The 23,314-nt window shown below is 46.5% G+C and overlaps 1 protein-coding gene across 2 annotated transcripts in view; it reads right to left on the bottom strand.

Moving 5' to 3' along the window:
* Nucleotides 1-23,314, bottom strand: part of DVL1 (dishevelled segment polarity protein 1) — a 178,170-nt gene that overhangs the window by 99,081 nt on the left and 55,775 nt on the right. The gene's annotated exons all lie outside the window — the stretch shown is intronic.

Genomic DNA, 23,314 nt, shown 5'->3' with positions numbered 1-23,314 from the left:
AGATCCAGGTGGGCAGCGTTTAACAGGTTCTAATCTGTGACATCAAGACAGTTCTTTGCTCTGATCATCCCAACGTAGCACAGAGACCATAAACTGTAAGTAATGCTCCAGTCCTTTAGAGGGCATAATTGTACTCCTATGCTTTTTGTTCTGTTCATCTCCTAAGGTATCTAGTCCTATAGAGGGAATGCTGCTGGTTCTGATGCATTTCCTGTTCAATTACTCTGCATGCCATAAATTTCATCCAGAAGAGGGTTATTCATCTACTGGACAAAAAATGCTGGCCAGGTCAGTGAATGAGTCTGGTGGGCAAGCTGTCAACTCCCCTCTGGCTATGGAGTCCAGGATGTTCAGAAGTGAAGTCTCAGTAAATGTTATTTCAGCTGGGGACTTTTCATCTTAGTGATTGTTGAATCTGGGAAAAAGGCCAACATGAGCATCAAGATGCGACTGCCACCAGTTATAAACGTATCTCAGTAGGTTTGCAAAGGGCTAGACACACATTTTAGTTTTAGTTGTTTTTTTGAGAACCAAAAGCACCAAGCAGGATCCTGTATAAAGAGGTAGATTCAAAGCCCTCTGAAGTCTTTTCACTGACTTCAAAGTGCTTTGGATCAAGCTCATAGAGAGAACACCAGATTCATTTCACATAGGCCACCAACCAGATAACAGTGTATCAACTTCCAGTTACTACTTACACTACAACCTGGAAGTAAAAGCTACTCCACTATCAAATCTCCGTACGTTGCCTGTACTACCCCCTTGCTGCACCCTGCAGCTGTTCCTACAATTGAAGACAGAAAGTTATGAACACTGACAATTCGTTGTTTTCACTTTTCTTGATCTGTCCAAGTTATATACAAAAAACGGAATGTGTATGAAAAAGACACAGCCGAGATCAACAGACCCCAGGTCTCTGGAAGGACTTCAGATGGGAACTCGGTGCAGGCAGAAGCGGCAGAATCAGGCCCAGAGGTGGTGGGATCCTAATGATTTTAACATCAGTAAGACTCCAGCACTGTACTGGTCAAGCCCCCTCTAGAGGGTAGGAGAAAGGGTGCAGAGGGAAAGAACAGAAAGGAAGCAGGTGGAGGAAGGGTGTGAGGGGTACGGCTGTTACAGCTAATGATAAAGGAAAGCAATGCACCATGTGTTGGGTCACATTTCTCTCTTGTTTTACAACCCAGTTCTTCACATCATCTGAAAACAGCAGGTGGAGCGTGATCAGCAGTGACTGTCCATCTGCCAGAGGGAACGGCAGTCATTTTCTTAACTCTGGCGTCTCACTCCTGCCTTGCCATTCCAGGACAGCCTCTAGGCGCTAACCCAGGTCAGGGTTCTATTGTGCTAGGTGCTGCTCGCACACAGACCGTTCACACTGAACGCCTCACAATCTGGATGGACAAGCCAGAGGAAGTTCTTAAATCCCAGTCTGTGAAATGGGGATAATAGACTAATCTTAAAGGACTCCCCTGAAGTCACACAGGTAAGTCTGAAGCAGAGCTGGGCTTTGAACTCAGATCTTCTGCAGCACCACAGTCCAGCCCCTTTGCCCCAAGGCCATCCCTTCCCCTTAATTCAAGCACCCTTCACTCCACTCTTGGATCATCATTTTTCTCTTGCCGCTAATAAAGTTATCTGGCTTTCCCCCCGCCCCACTCCCTTTTCTGAAGTGTTCACAAAGCTGCAGCCTGCCCCAAGGGGAATATGGATGAGCGCCAAGGTGCAGCTGTAGCTTGGAGTTCTTTTCCCTTGCAGAAGTGTGATGCCAAAGCTGTGTGACCTTCGGAAGGAGACAAATGAGGAGTTATTGTTAATCAGCTGCATGCAGCTCCAAAAATGCCAGGGAGGAGAACGGACCATTGCCCCATCTCGCAGGCTGCTGCGGGCAGCAGCCGGAACCACAGAGGCTGTGCAGTGGAAGAGATATTACCCTTCAGCTCCTCATTCTGCTAACAGCACGGGCTGGCACAAGAACAAAGGAAAGATCCCAGATCTGAAGGGGTCAATATTTCATTTATTTTCGGAGGTCCAATTCAAGCGTCTCAACTCCCAAAGGAGGAGCGGCATCGCCGTATGCCATGCCAGCTACGTAGGAAGGAGGCGCATATGTTTGCTAGCAAGAGATGAAGCGTGTCAATTTTGTTTTCCGCGGGACAGCCTCTAGTTTGCTTTCTTAAAGACACCCCACTCTCTGAACTAAAAAACCCTCCTCCCCCAAAAGCTTCCTCTAAAAGGAGCAACCCAGCTCGCTTTCACAGAACGTTTATTTCCATGTCGTTTGATTGCTGCTTTATAGCTGCGTAATAAAACAGCAGCAAACCTTGGACATCTGTTAACCAAAAAGGGGACTTGACTCATCTGTCTTCCCAGAGCCTCCGACATCCATCCTCCCACCCAGCGATCCGCTCTACAGAAGGCGCGCTTTGCTAGTGGGAAGGCAGGCTCAGAACAGCTCCTAAGCTCATGCCTGCTTGAACAAATGCCTCTTCCGTGTGGGACCACATGCCTTGACCGCTGCAATCTCTCCCTCCTCTCTCCTTCAGCCTGTCTAAGCTCCGGCTGCCCAGCTCCATTTCCACTCCTGATGTCAGTCAGGATCTCCCCACTTTCTTGCGCCTTTATCCCAGTTTTGTCCTGCCTCGGCTGGCCCTCATCTCCACCTGCAGCCACCTTTGCTCTGCCCCAGTAACAGTCAGTCCCCCCACCCTCTCTGGCTCGCTGCCTGCTCCATTTCTGCTCCGTGGTCGGCTACCCAGGAAAGGAGTTTTGTGTTTGAAGAAAGGATTTGAATGAACAGAAGGAGATGGGACAATATTATACCAGGGCAGAGGATCCCGTGTGGTTTCAATGTACCAGTGGAGAGAGGGGTTGTGCCAGGACTAAGGGAACTGGAGCAAGGCCCTCAGGATCCATTGCTACAGGGATTCACCTCACAGAGAGGATGCGGTAGGGCTGCTGTTCCTCCTCCATCCCCCCACATGCACCCTTGCAGTACGCAGCCCAGCTACTCGGATGAGGCTCCTGCATCCTGTTCATCTTTGCACAGTTTGGCCACGTTGCAATCACGCATCGGAATCACAATGATCAGGAGTCACGTGACTGCAGGTCATAACATATGGAAATTGGCCATGAAAAAAAAATGCCCCGAAAACCAGATGCACGCCTATTCCCCCACCCCCCGCCCCGCTCCCCAGATACACACCCCACAGGGAAGAACCCAAAGCAATAATCAGAGAGGGGCCCAAGCTGCAAACTTCAAATCCAAGGCAGGGTTGGAATTTCCAACACCCCAAGGTTCAGAGCACAGAACGTGGCCCTGGATTTGATTCAAGCCCATCTAGAGCAGTTATAATTCATGAGACCAACAGCAGGCCAAATTCACCCCACCACAATCTCTTTGCAGTTCATGGAGGTGTACTAGCTATGCATTTGGCCCTATGAGATCTAGTCACACGGACTAGCACCACTCCACAAGAGCATCGGCATTTAAAAGCACGAGGTGACAGTATAGCAACTGTCATCCCAACATCCTTTACAAACAGGAACGATTCCAGCCACCTCTGGCATGCGGCACAGCAGCTGTTTAACAGCAGGCAGGAACACTTCATGGTACTTTGGGGAAGAAAGTGAAAAGAATTCTGTATCTCAATCAAAACAGCCATGGGGCAACAGGCAGGGTGATTTAGGGCCCAATCCAAACCCTTTAAGTTAATGGAAAGATACCCTTTGGATCAGGCCCTTAAGGAGACAAAATGTAATTGCCCAAGTTAGTATTTGGACGCTACACCTGAGTTGAGGCCTCTGCTCCTACAAAAATTGCCTGTGGAATCTCTGAAGACAGCAGTACAGACTAACCTCTAACCCCATGCAGTTCACATGCTGACTCAAGAGAAAAATCACCCGCCGGGGTCAGTACCATTACTACTCACTCCCGGGTTCTCCTTAGAGGTCTCCCAATTCGAGTACTGACCACACACACAGACCCCCGTGTAACAGCCTCCATCCACCTATGCAGCTCCCGTTGATGCAGCATGAGCGGTGTGCGCAGACGGAGGACACAGGATTGCCATCAAACGCATTCCCAATTAAAAGGGCAGCAACCGTTCCAAACAGTGTCACACTGGAAATGAAAATCAACCGCCATGCCAAAAAGCTTCCTGACATCAGAATCCTGATTCTGAACTCTCCTCCCCTGAGGGCAGCAGAGGAAAGGTCACAGTCTTCCCGGTTTGCTCCAGCATCACAGAGCAGAGTCAGGGCCAAAGATTTTTAAACCTGCTCTTAAAATGGTCCTCAATTATTCACTCAACTCTATGTAACCTCCAGTTTTTACCAATTGGAGTGTTTAACTTTTAAGGCGGTTTGTTTGTTCTAATGTTCCAACGCCCAGCAGCACAGGGCAGTGGGAGAAGATTGCTCACAATCTTCGGGGCGACCCACTGGATTTATTTATTTATAAATAAGTAAATACAAACCAGACATTCAAGTGACACTATTAGGAAGAAAACAGACATGCACCCCCAAACTGGGCTCAGTTCCAGGGTTTCCTTTCAAAGGGCTTCGTTCCACATTTTTAGCCCTTACATTTTTCATCCGAGGCTTCTCACCCCTTGAATTCTGAGTTCAAACAAGCCCTCAGATTCAAAGCAAAACTCAGCCAGAAATGAGGTTTGGGATCAAAGCCATGTCAAATCATCACATTCTTCATGCCTTCTGCCCAGAGCCAACAGACTGCCCAAGTTAAGTCAAGAAGCATGTGCCCAATCCTCACCGAGGAAGGATGGCCTTGTGGTGAAGGGGGGGGGGGGGGGATCAGGGGTCAACTCCCAACTCTGCCACAGACTGAGGCCGCATGCAAGTCATGCTCCCTGGCTCTCACAGTCTGGAAACGGGTAACAACATTGCCTTTGTCTAAGTTAAGCCCTTTGGGGCAGGCACAGGAATACCATAGTGCCTGTAATCAATGCACTCTCCCCCTTGGCAGAGAAGAGATTGGTCTGGGTTCACACGCAACAAGGTCTATATTGAGGCTGCTGCACACAGATTGACCCTGTGGTTCTCCCTGGCTCCCACGCTAAATAAAATAGCTTGTACTGCTGAATAGCACTGCACACCGCCTCCCTAAATCCTGGCGTGGACTCCACAGTGATGGAAGAGACGGTTGACTACACTACAGTCAATACCTCTGGAGTCATCCAGATGAATACAGCAGTATCTAAATCAACTAGTGGTTCCAGACTACTGGGAGTAATTAGCAATTGCCTTGAAGCTGTGTGTTCGCAACAAATCCCCAGTGAGCCAGCTTCTAGCTCTACTAAACCGTTACAAATGTCGTCTTTCAACAGGGCACATTCAGCTAGGTTTTTATGACTGTTGCTTTAGGCTAGAGAGAGAGTTCTCACTTAAACAAGATAAGATTAAGATTAAGGAAGTGTGAGCTCTGAAATCCCAGCACCTTTCCCACCACTCCCCAATCTCTGTCTCAAAAGCTGCAATCTATCAGAACCCGCTCTCAAATGTCAAGGCAAAGCAGGTAGTTCTAGGGGTTTCTGAAAAGGCCAGCGGAAGAAAAGTTTTAAAGAAGAATTAATTGTTTGGGGGGAGGAGGGAGGTTAAGCAGGGTGGATAAAAATTGATGATTTTTTTTCAGATTTTTATTTAAATTGAATACTTTTTAAAAAAAAATAAGCCTATTTAAAATTAAATTTGAAATTACGACCACCTGTATCAAGGCCCAAATTTACTATAACCTATAAAAATATTTTAAATTAAATTTCAAAAGTAACATCCAAGCAGTACATGTTTGCTGCCAAAGTTTTAAAGAAAATCAGACCACTGCACAGGTGGAAGTCACTGGCTAAGCACCTGGAACCAGAGTTTGTTGAAGTGCTACACCAGCTTTTGGCAACAGTAGCCTCTTCTGTCGATGCAAAAAGAATATTTTCTTCTTGTCAGTGTCTTCATCTAATTCAGTTCAATGACTATTCAGTCACAGTTCAGAAACTGATTTGGGAGCTGAAAAGGCAGGAAAGCTTGTTTTCCTCATCCAAGCTACGAATAAAAACTAGGTGTGAGGATGAGATCTACTAATTCTAAAATCTTGAAAGACATGGTGTCCAGAAACAATTAGTTCAATTCACTAACTACTGATCATACTTCCTTTGTTTAATAAGTTCATTTAAAATACAAAACATGTTTTGTCAAGCTTACTTTATTCCCCTATTTATCCAGCACATTCAAGGGTGTTTTATTTAATAAAAAAAAAAAAAAAAATTATGTTCTTGTGCATTTTTAATTGAATTATAATTCCTAGCCAAATGCAGTTTGACACTAATCTGGAGTAAAAAAACCAAATCTAGTAAATAAGAAATGAGTCATTCATCATTTTCTACCATAATAAAAAAAGTAAACATTAAGAATCTGATAAATGTAAGTTAAAATATAGAATTCCTTAAATAAATGTGTGGAGATAGAATATATCCTCCTGGTTAGCAAAAAGTACCAAATTTAGTGTAGAAGGCTCTATTTAGTTGCAAATCAACTTGTTTTAATAATTACCAACCAATGAGAATCAACATTTCTATAGTCAAATAAACTAAAAATTACAAATGCAAAACAAGATTAAAATCAATTATTTAAACCAAGGTTTCCTGCTTACTGATTTAAATTGTGATTAAAATTGGTGATTTAAATCAATCCACTCTGTTTTTAAGATACTAAGATCTTGTACCGTGAGTGCTTAAGTTTTGAAAGGGCTTAAATGCTTTGGTGAATGCTCAGAGTTTTCAGTCCAAAAATGCAATAAAAATGCATCACAGAACTTCCGCGTTAATTTGGCGCAATGATTTCACTTCAGATTTGCTCAAATTCCAAGACAAGAGATTATTTCATAGTTACCAACCTTATACTCTCATTCAGTCCTGAATCGGAGCCAGGCTGGGTGCTTTCTGGCTCATGTGTCACTAGTAATAAAGATTCTGCAGGCCCAGTTCTTCCCTCCATTACAACAACTCTGCAGTGTCACTGTCGTCAATAGGATCGAAGAGATGAAACCCGGAGCAGAATTAGTTAGCAGGAAACCGCAATTTAAATAATTGATTTAAATCTTGTTTTGCATTTGTAATTTTTTTTGGTCACCTTGAAGCCTAGTAAATTTCAATACACTGTGGTTATAAGACCACATTTTCCATTATTTATGTTTTTCTCTCCCCTGTTGCTGTGTTGAAGACCCACATGAACCATGGGGAGATGGACTATACTGCGCTGTCAGATGAACAAAATCAACAAAGGGGGAGGGAGGGAATATTTTCTCTCTGTAATCTCTGTTAGAAAGATCTTAGTAATAATACTACAACTTTCTTTTTGCATCCAGTAGCTGGAAGTTGAAGCTAGACAAATTCTGATAGGAAAGACAGTGTACATTTTTAATGGTGACAGTAATTAACCATTGGAATAGTTTACCCAGGGTCATGGTAGATTCTTCAATCGCTAACCATTATAAAAATCTAGATGGGATGTTCTTCTAAAAGCGCTGCTCTAGGAATTATTTTGGGGAAGTTCTCTGGCCAGTGCGACGCAGGTGGTCAGATGAGTGATCACAATGGTCTCTTCTGGCCTTCGAATCTATGAATCCATAGATTTCAAAGCCCTTTGTGCAAAAAAGAGGTAAGTATCAATTTCTCCTTTTTTATACAGGGTCTTCAACGCTGGTAGGCAACACATTTACAGCCAGGAGCACACTTTTAAGCAAGCTGGGTCCCTTCAGGTTACTAGAATGGACATTTTAAAATGCCAATTGAGAGTTTATTTCTGTATTTGCACTTTCCATTGTCCAAAGCAGAGAACGGACTATTCGATTTCACAAGCATCAAACTGCAATTTTGGGATTGCAAACACTTGTGCGGGGAGAGGGGTATTGGCTATTGAAATGCTTCCAGTGGAAATTCAAGAGTGTCATGGAAATTTCTATTAGTCAGTTTTTGTTTAAAATAAAACCCTACGATTTGGGCCAAGTTTCGATCTGACAGTATCCATTTAATCTGGACAAGAATAGGAACCCATTGCCCAAACTTGCCATCAGAGCCAGATGGGCAGACCCTACAGCTGGCACTAGGGTGACCAGATGTCCCGATTTTATAGGGACAGTCCCGATTTCTGGGTCTTTTTCTTGTATAGGCTCCTATTACCCCTCACCCCCTGTCCTTATTTTTCACATTTGCTGTCTGGTCACCCTAGCTGGCACAGAGCCATTCAGCAAAGCATTTAAGCATATGCTTAACCTTATGCACGTGGCTTCAGTCCCATTCAATCAGATTTAAGCATATGCTTCAGTGTATTGCTGAATCCTCACTGAGGCTCTTCACGGATCCAGCTGCAGGATCAGGACTTAAGATGCTGCAATAATTTTATGCTGGCGGCTACATCTTAAGCTAGAGTGGCAATTTTTGGTACAGAAATGTCATTTGCTGGGAATTATACTCCAATCCTGCACATCCGTATGCACTAGTTTACTCTACTCACGTGAGCAGAGCCAGAGAAGTCAGCAAGGCTACTCACACAAGTAAATTTAAGCCTGTTCAGGTTTACAGTACTATGGCTCAAGTGTTTGACCTTTTGGGGCCACCCACTAAGCTCAGGGGTGTGGTAAGGGTCACGTGTTGGGAGGCAGCGGGTTATGTTGTTCATCAACTCCCCCCAATCGCTACATTTTCCAAAGGCCTCGGTGGTCTTTAAAAAGACCCCTGATAGCCATGGAATATGTGATTTCCCTGCTACTCAGCACAGAACGCGTCAGCCGTAGGCTTGCTGGAAAACAGATTCATCAAAGCTACCACTTCCAAAACAATGCACTTTAGCACAGGATCTGCTGGGAAAGGGCTGCCAGCTCTGCTACAGCTTGAACTATCGAATACGGCCACAGGCTATGAGGCAGGAGAATGACAGCCTGTAATTCCCGGCTCGCTCTGGGTAGCAGCAAACAGTGCCAAGAATATCAAATGCTGCAGCCACCACTAATTTCATAAATCATTCTTTGTGCAGAAGAGGCAGCTCTCGGTTCCCAGGAGGTGGTGGCAGTGGGCTTAGGGAGGGAAGGAGAATGAAGCACATGGGTTCGTTCATTCAATTTGGGGACCTCTTTGAAAGCACAGATCAGGCAAAGGCCCCTTACTTGGCTACACAAGAGCGGAGGTGCAGGGCTCGTGAGGACGACGCGTGTCAGCGTCGGCGCCTGGGGAGTGCTAGAGGCTGCTCTCGCTAACACGCAACAGCGGCTCAGCATGTTGGGATCTGCAGGATCAGGCCCTGAGTGACAAGCTCGCTTCCTAAGCCCGGTCGAGGCTGGCACAGCGAGGAGGAGCAGAGAGGCCGGGCAGCTTCTCGTCTGCCAACGGACTCCTGCCAAGCAGCTGGGGCAGGACTCCTTAAGTCAGACTGGGGGGGAGGGGCAGCTGCACAATGGGGGGGAGGGGGGGAAGAGTAGGATCCCCCCCCCGCTGCCACAGCCTGCCCTATGATAATGAAAGCCATCAAGCCAGGGCCACTAGGCAGCTGGAAAAGTAGGTTCAAGTCCTGACTCTGGAATGGGTATTTGCCACCAAGCCACACCCTGCAGCCGGCTAGAAGCCAGGTAGGTGCAGTGCTTATTCCTGCTAAGAGCAAGCGATTGCCGGACTGGGATCCTGCTATCCCTCTTTATTCCAGGTCTTCTATGTGCCCCTCAAGCCGGGGACTGTCTGGCCCAGGGACTGTCCATCAGTGTGTGTATTGCGCAGTCATCACTAAACAAACAGTGAGCAGTAAAAACACAACCGGGTTCCTGGAACCTGGGATCATCTCCTGGAGGTGGCCTGAGCGTGTCCCAGCAGCGCATCCTACCCTTCCAGTACAAGGGCAGGGCACGCCTCAGGAAGAGTGAGCCGGAGAGAGAAGCTCGCGCCAGTATTTTAGATTCACAATAACTTTGCCCTGTCCTGCCACCTATCAGCAGAGGTGAACTTTTAAACCTCTCCACCCACCTGCCAGGTAGGTCAAGCGAAGCGCAGAGAGGGGCAGGCACTCACCGGCCGAGCCAGGAACAGAACCCAGGAAACCCCAAGTACTTCTGCTATGGAAAGCTTAGAGCAAGCGGGCACTTTCTCCACGGTGCCTTCTCCAAGGGTCACGTTCTTCCCAGCATTCCATTGGGAGGAGATTTAAAATCCAATTCATACATGGAACCATCAGTCCTGGTAGCAGAAATCACCCTCCTTCCCGCACACCAGTCCCCGGGTCCTCCCCTTTCCTGCCAATCTAGGTTCCTATACCCTCCTCCTGCCCACCCTCTCTCCCTTCAGACTTGCAGCAGAAGCTTCACTTTGAAAACACTCAGAAGAAGAATCTGAGGCCAAGGAGGCGCGGCGCGGCCCCAGGGGCAGGAGAGCCAGGCTCTGCGTCCGGCTCCGACACAGACTTCAGGTTCTACTTTCCACTGGCCGTGGTAGGGCTTCGAGCAGCCCCCCACCTCCTCTGGCTCTGGGGGGCAGGTGCATGGACTCAGGTTCCACCGGGGCTGGGCAGCGACCGCTGCTGAGCCCCGACTGTGAATTCAAGCTGCCTCGCAATGACGGGAACACTGTTTGCATCACCCAGGGGTGAATGCATCCTTAGCCACAGGTGGCCACAGGCCTTGCACAGGGTGACTCAAGCCTTCCCGCGTGGGACCTTGGGCAAATCTCTTCCCAGGCCTCAGCCATTAAATGCTTGAAGCTCCTCAGAGAGAAGGGCAAAGCAGCAGGGTAATTTGTCCTAAATTCAAAGCCAATTTGTCTCAGAGTCAGTAAGACGACAGAACTGGAGACAAGCTCATTGAAGCGCGGATTTTAGCAACAGAAGTTCAAGCCGCAGCTTCTCACGGGTGCCCACTTTGATTCCACTTATGAAGCAGCGGGTTCCCCCCCTCCCCCCACAAAAAAACCCACCAGCTGTTTAAATTAGCAGCACAGTCTGCTAATCTGCGACATGTAAACCAGCCCGGAAGTTATTTATATTAACCCACTAGATGTTTTGGCAGCCCTTGAGTCTACAGCTCACCCCAAGCCTCCTAACTGTGCTGTAATCTGCTTCGCTATATACATTAACATGGAACTAGGGGCCAGATTCTCAGCTGTGGAAACAGAAGTTGCTCCATTGAAGTCAGGCATTCCACTGAAGTCAACTGAGCTCTACCAGCCAAGGATCGGCCATTACCCCTTTAAATCTGCCCAGAAAGTTTCTCCAGAATACCCAGATTACCTGGTAACATCAGTCTTGTTGAACCAATCTGCAAGGATTAAGACCCCCCATGTAGACTATAAACACTGCAAGACATCAAGGCTACCATGAGATTCCCTGGCAGGGCATAGCACCAACAGATAGGAGATTCTGTCATCATTGTGGGGGTCCACTCTAAAATACAAAGAACGCGTCAGTCCCTGTAAGGACAGAACGTATTTCAGAGTGCACATGGCAAACCAGTAGCAAACAGTTGCTGCAGCCAACCTTTCCGAGTCTCTCTAAAAAAAAAAAAAAATCTCACCCCACTGATCACATGATGGGTTGGGAGTACTCCGAACAGAATTCAACACAGCTGCTCTAAAAATAGGTCCCTTTCAAAGCTGATTAACATTTCTGTTGGAATTCTTAATGAGAATTAAGAGTATAGTTTTGATAGCTGGGGCCTCGACACAAAAACATGGTTTGTTTAACCATCCCTCCTTGGGGCGGGGGGGGGAAGTTCACAAAAATAACACCATCCATGAAGTTAGCCGATGGGATCTGGCCGGGACACAGTGTTTATTCTGGAAATAGACTAGAAGGGATGGAATCTTTTTGCCAAGCAAGATAAACACCATGCTGCAGCGCAGCATCAGAAGGACCCTGCTTAACACAAAAGATCCACAGCCTTCTGTGATGCTGGAAACCCTTAGATCTCAGCTGCACCCCGCTGAGTTACCGAGCAGGAAACTGGGTTGAGCTGCGGAAGCTTTCAGAGGCAGATCCGCAGGTGCCTCTCTGTGGAAAGCTCATGCAAATGACTCCCTAGCCTAGGGATCTTTCCGCTCAATGCAGTAGAGCCAGAACGGAACCTATGCACCATTTTTTGAGCAGTTAAAGGACGACAATACTTTGCATTTCCATACAGGCCCTTGTATGAAACCAACACTTGCATAAACTAGTCAGGAACACACATTGGCACACAACACAATTACTATACAATGACATACCACAACAGCAGAAAGTTGGTACTAGAACCCTTTTTCTACAGCTTCCAAAGCAGAGGCCTCTACCACTAGAGCTAAAGGCGAGCTCCCTCAGCTGACAGAAATAGTAGGTCTTTTTTCCTCTTTGTGGGGTCAGCCACTAGAGGCCAACATCACCCAGGCATAAAGCACATTAAAAACTTGCCCCTGGACTCGGTGTTCCCCAGCCTGGGGTTAATGAAGAGACCACCCGGAGAACATGTCGGATTAGACTCATTCTTAGAGGTCCTATAAAAAAAATTCAAGGACAGACCTTATGCATTGGGCATTCGGGGAAGCTGCTTCTTTTAAGCAGAGTTAGGATCTCATCAGACTGTCCTAACGCTGAAAAATCCACAGCCCTGAGAGACAGTTATACCGACCTTAACCCCCATGTAGACGGTGCTACGTGAACAGGAGAACGTCCCTTGTTGACATAGCTACCGCCTCTCAGGGAGGTGGATTCATGCGCCGACAGGAGATCTCTCTCCCATTGACACAGATCATCTTCATTAAAGCACTGCCATGGCACAGCCTTAAGTGAAGACGCCCCTACGCTGAGGGGAGAGAGCTCTCCCATCGGCATAGTCAATCCACCTCCCTAAGAGGCGGTAGCTATGACGACAGGAGAAGTTCTCCCATCGACAACGCTGTCTACATAGGGGGGGGGGGGAAGGTCGGAATAACTATGATGCTTAGGGCTGTGGATTTTTCACACCCCTGAGCGATGTAGTTACACCGACACAGGTCTGTAGCGGAGATCAGCCTACCCACTGAAAACCATTAGCACCCACGAAACGAGGTGACGCTTTCTCCAAACTCAGAGAAACTCGGCCCTTTCAGGTTTTATACCACTCACTTCTGAGGACAGGTAACAAGGCAAGGTCAGGGAGCAGAACCCCCGAGTCCTGCCTCCCAATTTCCTGCATTAAGGAGGCAGCGTGGCTAGTAATTGCTCATGTTATCGCGAGAGACGGTTGAGGATCTCCGCAGGGCACACATGAATGACCAAGATGACAGTGGATCATTTTGTTCGCTTCAGTGGCTTGTTTAAAAAAAAAAAAAAAAAAAAAAAAAATATTTAAAAAAAACAAACTCTGAAACGGAGTGAATCTAATTAAAGGCATGTAACGGGGCGTTAACCTAAGCTTAACATTTCAATGTGTAAAAATCAGACCACTCTTTGGGCAAGAGCAAACATTGCTCCTAGCTGGGTCACGGAGTATAAAGGAGCCTAGGAGGAGAAATTGATGGGAAAACCTATAATGGGAGCAATAAGGTCACTTAGGGGACAGTGGGTAGGTCTATACGGCCACCGGAAGTGTGACGGCTGCACAGGTAGGCACAGCCACGCTAGCTTTGAGCTGGCCACGCAGCTAAAAAAACCAAGAGTGGAAATGCAGCAGCATGAGCTTCGGCACAAGCTAACTTACCTAGAGTTCCCCAGCCGGCTAGTACAGCCTGAACTGAAGGCCAACCCGCCACATCTTCACTGCGATTTTTGGCCCTGCTAGCTAGATTAAATCTAGCATGGGTACGCCTACCCACGCTGCAATCACACCTCCAATTGCCATGCAGACAAGGCAACATCCCAAGGCTAGTAGCAACCTTGCCTGGGTCTGGGATTTCATGCAAGGACTCTGGAGAGGAGTGGTCCAGAGGATAGGACAGGAGGTCTAGGTGCATCTGACACGGGCTTGCTGTGTGACACTGAGCATGTCGCTTCCCTCTTTGTGCCCGCTTCCCCAGCTGCAAAATGGGAATAATGCTACAGACCTTTCTTTGAGCTCAGTGGAGGAGAAACACTATCACAGCTAAGTGTTATTGACCAGCGATAAAGGACAATCCAGAGCTCTGTTAAACGTGGTCCCCACCACATAAGACTCAAGAGTACATTTGCAGCCGGGGTAAGGAGTAAGGCAATCAATCTGGCATCTTTCACCAGCACTAAAAACCATTAAAAAAAAAAAAACCCACTGGTTGTTACTGAGCACAATGCTCTGACATGGTGGCTCACACTGAACAGTTCTACGTGTTTCAAACCAGCTGTGTTGGGCTCCCAGCCCAGATCTTCCATTCCAATCTAGCCCAGCCCAGCCCCTTTCCTGCTAGCCCTCTGCCCCTTGCCAGATTTTCCGAACATCACTGGAAGGCAATTTCTAATGTACAGTTCAACATTGCTACTCCGGCTAAAACTTGTGTTGCATTTTATGTTAATACCAGTCCCCTCATACAGATTTTAAAGCAATTTAATTGGGGACAATTCTCCCCAGCTACCACAGTGAGTGGCTCCTCTATTCCCAGGCTGATAACGCTTATGTTGTTTCATAGATGCTAGAGGTGGGAAAGACCTACTAGAGCATCTAGTTCATCCACTGCACATTTCTTCCCTAAGGAACAGGGTAACTTTTCAGTCCTGCAAGTCAAGTATTTTCTAGACAACCCTAAAAAGACAGCGGGGCAAACTGATCTCTGGCTGAAACGTCTATTGAAACAAACATTGTGACTTTAGCGCTGATCATTATTTTTTTCTCCATGATTGGGACTTTCCTGTGACATTAAATACCAATACGAAGCACAGAGGGATTTTTATCTGCAGAGCTCAAAGCACTTTGCCAAAGTGGAGAAGTACCATTATCCAGGGCTGCTGGAACAATTTGTATAGTGGGGGTGCTGAGAGCCATTGAACCAAACTGTAAACCCGCTATGTAATGGAAACCACTTCAAGCCAGGAGGTGTGGCAGAACCCCCAGCACTCCTCCTTCCAGCACCTATGCCATTAGCCACATTTCATAGCTCAAGAAGTTGAAGCATAGAATGCAACACATTTAAGATCATGCCATCAGTCAATCAACGGCACAGGTGGTTAAAATGCAGATATCCTGTTCCCAGGTGAATGGCTTAGTCACTAGACCAGGCTACCTCCCAAAATATTTCTGACACATTTTAGGTATGTATTTCACACACACACACACACACACACACACAGGTTTTACAAAACCTAACACGAACAGAAAGCTTTTCTTTAAAAAAAAAAAAAAGAAGACAGTTCAGGTAAATCATTTTTTTGTTTAAACAAACAATCCCCTGCCGCACAGGAAACCTAAACACCATAGCATCTTGCGAGGGTCTGAGACTCACAATGCAACAGTAATTATAAGACAGAAAGTGCCACAGCACCCCAGTTTCACTGAGTGCAGACCAGAATAAAGCGAATAGGCTGCACGAACGGAGCAAAGCAAATTCCGTTTCTAAAACCTCTTTCAGTTGTAATAATCTAGGGTGGTTTTAGTAGCACAAGGAAGGAACCAACACATGGGAATTTCATTCTGACATCATTTCAAAATGGAAAAAACCTCATCTGAGAGGCATCAGGCGCTTCCACTGGGGGTGCGAGTCACAGAGTGCCCAGCTGAGCGAAGTGCAAGCATTGATGCATTAGCAGAGTGATAGAATAGTGAACAAAAGGAATGATACCGTTACTGAATACAGCACTTGCTTCTCCCTCTCCTCCTTCAAAACCACTTATGAGAAATCCACCGGTTCCGCGATGCATCCAGCAATGCCGATCGCACACTGCTCTGCCTTTGCACTGCACGATGGTAAAGCACAGTATCGTATCCTTGAGATTAAAGCTTCTCTGGGGCAGGGAAATTGTTATTTCTCGGGCACCGTTAACCTATCATACAGCACAGCGCTCACATGGGGCACTAAGAAATGATACGAAATAAAGAAGTGGTGTGTGGATCTTGATTAAATTAGGCTACAGCTTAAGATTTGATTTGACAGACAAGGGGACAGGCTCTGTTCTGATGATACTCAAAGCCAAATCAATGCACAAGGTCAGATTTCAACCCAACCTGGCAGAAGTCTCTCAAAAGTTGATCTTGCAAGAGCTGGACTTCCAAAATCCTGGGCTACAGCTGAGCCACATTGGCAAGAACAGGCCACTTCCACTGCCAAAATGGGAGAGGAATCTAATTCAGACATTCTAACGCAACCCTGTCCTATCCACCCCAACACACACACTTTAAACTGGATTACTGGCACGTGTCAAGTTGAGCACGCGTCTAAGTCTTTGCCGGACTGGGCCTAAGTGAGGTCAGGAGACAATGGTATTTGGGGTCAGAATAGAACAGAACAGGTTAGACAAGGACATGCATGTGACAGGACAGGAAGTGAAACATAACTGGATGGTGAAATCGACAAGCTTGTATAAAGAGGCCAAACTTTTCTCTTGGCTGTCCCCTGTTAGCCGGTGTTAGGACACTGCATCAGTCCGCTGAGTAAATGTTGCTGACCCACCGTGGCAGAAGCATTCACCTGGAATAAAGAGATGGGTGTAGCCCTCTGGCCAGAGGGAGCTAGGGATGTCCTCCAGAGAAGTATTACATCTCCTTTGCCATTTATCTCTAAATTTAATTGTTCAGAGAGGTAAATGGTGACTTTGTGGTTAAGGACGTATATTTGTCTCAAGAGATCTGGGTTCAGCTCCTAGCTACACCAGACTCCCTATGTGACCTTGGCCAGCTCGTTTGTATCTCAATAGCACACCCTACAAGCTGAGGATAAATCATTCTCTCCCGCATTCTTCTTCTGCCTTGTCTATTTAGATTGTGAACTCTTTGGGGCAGGGACGATCTCTTACTCGGTGTCTGTACAGCGCCTAACCCCATGGGGTCCTGATCTTGGTTGGCGCTACCATAATAAATACGGTCAAAACAAACAAAATACCTCTGAAGCAGAAGATATCAAAAGAGAGGGTAATATCTCAGCCCACAATGCTGGTGGCATCTGCTGCTATGCACTGGGGAATTTTAAAGACGGTTTTAATAATTTAAACCAACTGTCTCTTTTGAAAGAAGGTTTAAAAAAAAAACAAAAAAACCCAGAAGCCCTACCTTCCCCTCCAAAATATGCTACCTAAAGATATTTACATAAATTAAACAAAAATGTTATTAATGACAGCGATAGTAAAAATGTAACATAACTCAGGGCTGGATCTGAAATATACATGTTCTCCATTTTCACAAAAAGCTTTTAATTAAAAAAAAAAAAAGAAGAAGGAGGAAAAAAAGGGACCCCAGTCTCCTTGAGCCAACTGTTTCGGCAGATCATAAATAAAAGAAGATTTACTGCAGCATCTTTTAAGCCTCATCAAACATGACTGCATAATTTATCTTTCACTACTCGCTCCACACCAGAAAGGCTGATCTGAAGGCGCCTGATAAAAATGAAAAGTGGTACAAAACATGTCAACAACCACTGCCTGGATAGCTATTGAAGTTGCTCATACCAAATATGTGCAACGACTGCCTTGCCCGCAAGCATAAGCCCAAAAGAAAACCACAACTGCAAACTTTCCAGGCACGGCATTTAAAAAAAAAAAAAAAAAAAAAATCTTTAAAGAATCCACCATTCCTCAAAAGTCACCCTTCAGTTACGGTGCTGGGGGTGACTTGGTATTTCTGTGCTGTGTGTCATTTATTCCAGATGCAGCTCCTGCTAGAACGCATGTTGCGATGTTGGCTGGGCGAGCCAATATTCCCTTTGCCCTGAGCCTGCAAAGAGACCTAACCATTGCTCTGCCGTGAGGAAAAGCCCACCGCTCATTATGGACTCCTGCCATCATTATAGGGTTACTGAGCTCAGGGCCCCATTGTGCTAGGCAACATGTATGCATACTGGGAGTGACCATCCCTGCTCTGCATAGCGTACAGTTAGGGTGACCAGATGTCCTGATTTTATAGGGACAGTGCCAATTTTTGGGTCATTTTCTTATATAGGATCCTATTACCCCCCGCCCCCCGTCCCGATTTTTCACGCTTGCTGTCTGGTCACCTACAGTCTACAGAAGACACAACAAGGGGTGGGAGGGGAAGCGGAGAAATGAAGTTACTTGCTCAAGGTCATTCAGGTAGTCAGAGAGCAGAGACTAGAACACCGCTCTGCTGAGCACTGGGTCTTGGGGCCTATCCACTGCAACTTACACTAGCTCCCAAAGATTCAGCTGCAAAAGCTTCTGTGATGAGCCGCAGGTTTCAGAAAATTCTCTGCAGCAATATCCCACTGGCCAATGGACACGTCACCCTCCGCCACTTCAATGGCTCTGCTGGGAGGCAGCACAGTCCCTCGACTAGGACGTAGATGACTTCTAGCCACAGCTCTGACACTGGCCTACCGGGTCATGGTGGCCAAGTCACTTCACCTCTGTGTTTCACTTTCCCTAGCCATAGAGAGGGAAAATGCTGCTTTACCCACCTTCACAAAGCACTTTGAAATCCATGGATGAAAAGCACCCGTTAAGAACTAAGTGTCCTGTTGTTATGGTAGAGCCAAGCAAACCCACAACAGAGATAGGAGTGGAACCCAGGAGTCCTGATCTAACCAATGCTCTCTGCAAGGGTTTGGAGTAGAACTGGGAAACTGTTCACAGCAAACTGTACATTTAATGAATTTAGCGCCGGTGCTTATTGGACACGTGAATAGACAGCAGAGGCTGTTTGCAGAAAGCTTGCATTCAAAATGTGATTAATGGTTTATACGAACATACTTCTGCCTATAAGCTGATTGTTAACTATTAGCAACTACTCAAAGTGATAGCTGCAATTTATAGCCTTATTTAGGCTTGTAACTGGTCCAGCTAAATCATATCCTCTTTTTTCCTGCTCTGACAGGATGTTTTCAAAATGGCAGCTGAAAACATCTATTCTATGGTGTATCTACACTTCAGCGTAAACTCGAGCTGCAGGATCTGGATTTGCGGTTTCCGAGCCTGCGCTTCAGTGTCCACACTGCATTGTAATCTGGGTTTACAACTGCTGCACCCAAGTCTCTCAGCAGTGCTAACGCATCCCTACTGCTCTTAGGTCTGTGGTGTGAGCTGTGTTCACACTGGAAATGACAGTGTGTGGACCCAAAGTCACAGTGGGACTCAGACTGTGACCCTCCCCCACCAGGATTCTAGGACCCCAGTCCTGAGTGCTTGCTCACCCAAGTCAGATTAATGCTTGTGTAGGAATGGAAGGGGCCCTTGGGCTCAAACATAAATCAGAGCCTGGGCTTAGTGTACAGTGTAGACACACCCTTAATGCGGATTCTAAAGTGAATCTGAAACACTCACTCTCGTGACCATTCTTGTGAACAAACATTTGCAAATGGCAAACGAACGGGATGGTGAACAAACATACATTTGTGCAGGGGGGAGCCAGTTTTTTCCCCCGGCATGGCATGCGCTTTGCCTGGGAGAATTCCTTTGCAAAACAAATTGAAGGAAAGAATTTAAGCTTTTTACAGCTGGGGTGAAATAAAATCTGAATTGGAACTTCTACCTGAAGAGTAACAAGTCTAATCTACTGTATCCCGTCTGGGTGCCTCTGGGGCCCTTACATCACTGTAGTATCAAGTGCCTCCCAATCATGCATGAATTTATCCCCATTGCACAGATAGGGAAACTAAGTCCACAGTGGCAAAGCGACTTGCCCAAAGTGGCAGAATCAAGAATTGAAGCCAGAGCCTGAGTCCCACTCCAGGGTTTTGATCACATTCTAGATTAACAAATCCTCATTAAAAAATGGAATACGTTTTCCTAGGAAAGGGCCTAGAAGGAAACTGCAAAGGGAGACTGCAGCAGACAGCGAGGTGGTGCTTGAATGCCCATTTGAAATGGCTGGCTCCGATTCGGTTTTCCCCAGGGTGCAATTATCTTCAAAACACCAGAGTGGCAAACTCTCCAAATAGCACTTACAGGCAACAGTCACACGAAGTCAAGGCAGAGAAGCAGGCAGATAAAAATCTAAGCCTCTGTAGGCTGAGGCCATGTCTTGACCTTTGCATACAAAGAACCATGTACTAATTCACCAAGGTGCTGCTGCTTCTAATATGCACTTGAAATTTTGTTCTCCCAGCCGAGCCTCAGTGGAGAACAAAGGGCACAGTTCAGATGCTTTCACTAATCAAAAGTGGCTCCAGATCCTATCAGCGAGTGGCAAAGAAACCTGCCCAACTCCCAGAGGGGCTGGCCAAATCACCTGCCACCTCATAAAGATTTATCCTATTTGTAGAGCAACTGCCTATTCAAATGGCATCGCACGCCCGCCCCCCCCGCGCAAGGCACCCGTAGTAGTCAGCACCATCGGGGGGGGGGGGGGGTCATCCCATTATAGATTACTGAGAAAAGAATGTAAAAACTCCATCTGGGACCCTAGACTTACAGAACTCACACTGTCCCCAGGGGGGATGCCATACAGAACTCTTAAGCAGCCCCTCCACCATGGTACTGTGTACCGAAAAGCCCCATTAACAACCGTCATCACTGGGGACCGAACTCAGGGCCTCCACAGCCAAAGCACACGCCTCTATGGGTCAAGACAAGATTAAGTCCCCTAGCTGGTAGCTCCAGCAGACTCATATCCCCTGTGAATCAGAGGAGGAGGAGCGGATGCGTGCTCCCATCGCATGCAGCAGAAGTACAGGTGCATCTCACCCAGCACTGCAGACCCGTTCTTCAGCGGCAGAGCTGAATGCTGTGTGTGGAGACAGCAGGGTGAGTCACAGGTCCTGCAGCACACAGTGCCAAGAGCTGGCATGGTTACCAGGCGCACTGTTCACACGCAAACGCTACGTGTAAAAAACAGCGAGCTGACAAGAGCAGCAAACTCAGAATTAAGGGGCAAAGTGTGTGTGTGTTCACAACAACATGCACCGTGGAATTGGTCTGGTGGTTGGAACAGGGGACTGGAGGCAGGACTCCTTGGTCTCTTCGCGGCTCTGGCACTCACTGGGTGACCTTTAATCAGTCATTTCGTCAGTGCTTCAGCCTTTCCAATACTACAACTAACGTCTTAAGACACAACTCACCCTTTTGCCAAGACCCAGGGCAAGCTCCCAGCTCCACGTAAGTCAGACTCAGTGATGCATAGGCGTCATACTAGCCTTCTGCACAGGGATGAATTTAATCCTTCAAGTCTGGGCTCTGTGTAAGCTCGAAAGCTTGTCTCTCTCACCAACAGAAGCTGACCAATACAAAAACATTACCTCACCCACCTTGTCTCTCTCATATCCTGGGACCATGACTGTGATACACCACCACTGCATACAATGGGTGAATACAGACACTCTCTCAAAGCATTTTGGAGTAAAAAGCATCATTATCCCCATACCAATACCATACCTTCCTGTGATTAGTGAACTGTCAGAAAGTGCTCCAAGAAAGATGCCACAGACATGTAAAGCATTGCCACTAGTTTGCTATCCTACAGGTCCCTACTCAGTCAAATTCCCACTGATGTTAATGAGTAACGGCTCGTTATTATTATTATTCAAAATGTCAAACATCAATAAGGAGAGACAATACCTGGAGGCCGCAAATGTCTGTTATCTTTGTAATTTGCTCACATTTTAAAATGGCCAAAGCAGTGTCTGAGAGCCAGGTGGGGGCGGGATTGTTATTTCCTGCTTCCAAGAAGACCGTTGTATAGCAAGATTAACACAGGGTGAATATGCAACTTGTAAGCCCCCCCACACCCCTCCGGGACTGAATACTTTTAGTGGGAAGGCTGGCACGTACTTACATCTAACTGCAACCACAAACAGAAAGGGCTGCAAGACCAGTTACTAGATCTTTCCAGCTGGAATAGCAACATGCCGACACATTGACAACCCCAATAGCATCACATGCACATATATAGAAAAACCAGAAAACAAGCAACTGGCATTCAATAGCACCCTTAGTTTCTATGCCAAAGCAATTCAGAGTCATATGGTCTCACGTCTTGCCTTTAGAATTCAGCAGCAGAGCTAGATTTGTGCACGCAAAGGCTGTCACCAGCACTTTGGCTTATTGGTTGTCAAGCAATCTATTTTCAAAGGCAATAATACCAGTCACATATTGCAACCTTAAGAATCCATTTCTGTGTTAAAGGGGATGAAAAAAAAAAATCTATAAAATCGTGTTCCTTCAGTCTCGTTCCATTTGCTTTGCTGTCACTGGTAACCATGGTGCAATCATTCTGAAACCAGAGCATTCATTTCAGTGTTCCTCTCCAGTGTAGCATTGTGGCGTTAATGACATCAGTACAAATTTCATGACAGGTAATAAAGCAAAGACTAGACCCAAGAGCTGCTGAGTTAGAAGGGGCCATTTTTACAGTCACATTTCTGATGGAAACTGCACTTCAGAGATACCTTTTCAGTTCTTTGCACCTAAAGCTATGCCGCCAACATATGAATTCATATGTGTAACGGGACACCTGTGTGTGCGCAAGTGTAATGCCAACAGATGCCAGTCGTCAGCGCCGCGGGCAGTATTGAACCAGGGACCTCTTCAGCTTAGTGCATGAGACTCTACTGCATGAGCTAAAAGCCAACTGGCTCTTAGCTCAGGCTGTAGAGCAAACTCATTTTATCTTTAAGTGGCCTCAATCCCACTAGATGGGACAGAACGCCACACCCAGGAGGTGTGTGGGTTACACAAGTTCCCATTCACTAAAGCAATTACGTGTCTGCGTGTACGTACTGTACTTTGTGAGAGCAATTTAGATGCTAATGTTTGGCGGATGCCACGTTAAGGAATTTGGTATTTATTCCATGGTCAGAGTGGTGAGTAGGTAGAATGAATGTTCATTCAGGATTGTGGAGGTAAGTACTAGTCACGGTGCACTGTAAAGCTAATGTAATAATGGCCCCGTCCGGTTCATTTGAACTCTGGCTTTCAAAGCATATGCCCCCACTGCCTGACCTAAAGGATCAGGTCCATTTGCTCAAACCCAGTGGCAGATCCATTAACCTCCATGCTGTCTAGCCACTAGAGGGGGACAGAGCCACACTTAACCATGTTAGCATGGCTTATGCTAAACTGATAATGGAGACCAGGGAGCGGAATGACCCACTAACTAGTCTGTGCCATCCAATTCTATTGGCTAAAAGGCCGGGCTGATGGGATCGGTGATGTCAGAGGATGGTATATTCTGAGATATCTTCAGCAAACCCTTCTCCTCTCCCCCACCATACAATATGGAGCATGGCAGTGTTCGTTTTTGTTTTTTGACTTGCCC

Source organism: Terrapene carolina, unplaced genomic scaffold (genome assembly GCF_002925995.2).
Source record: "Terrapene carolina triunguis isolate 2854851 unplaced genomic scaffold, T_m_triunguis-2.0 Scaffold714, whole genome shotgun sequence".
NCBI classification, from domain to species: domain Eukaryota; kingdom Metazoa; phylum Chordata; order Testudines; family Emydidae; genus Terrapene; species Terrapene triunguis.
This window is presented reverse-complemented; position numbering and strand designations above follow the sequence as displayed.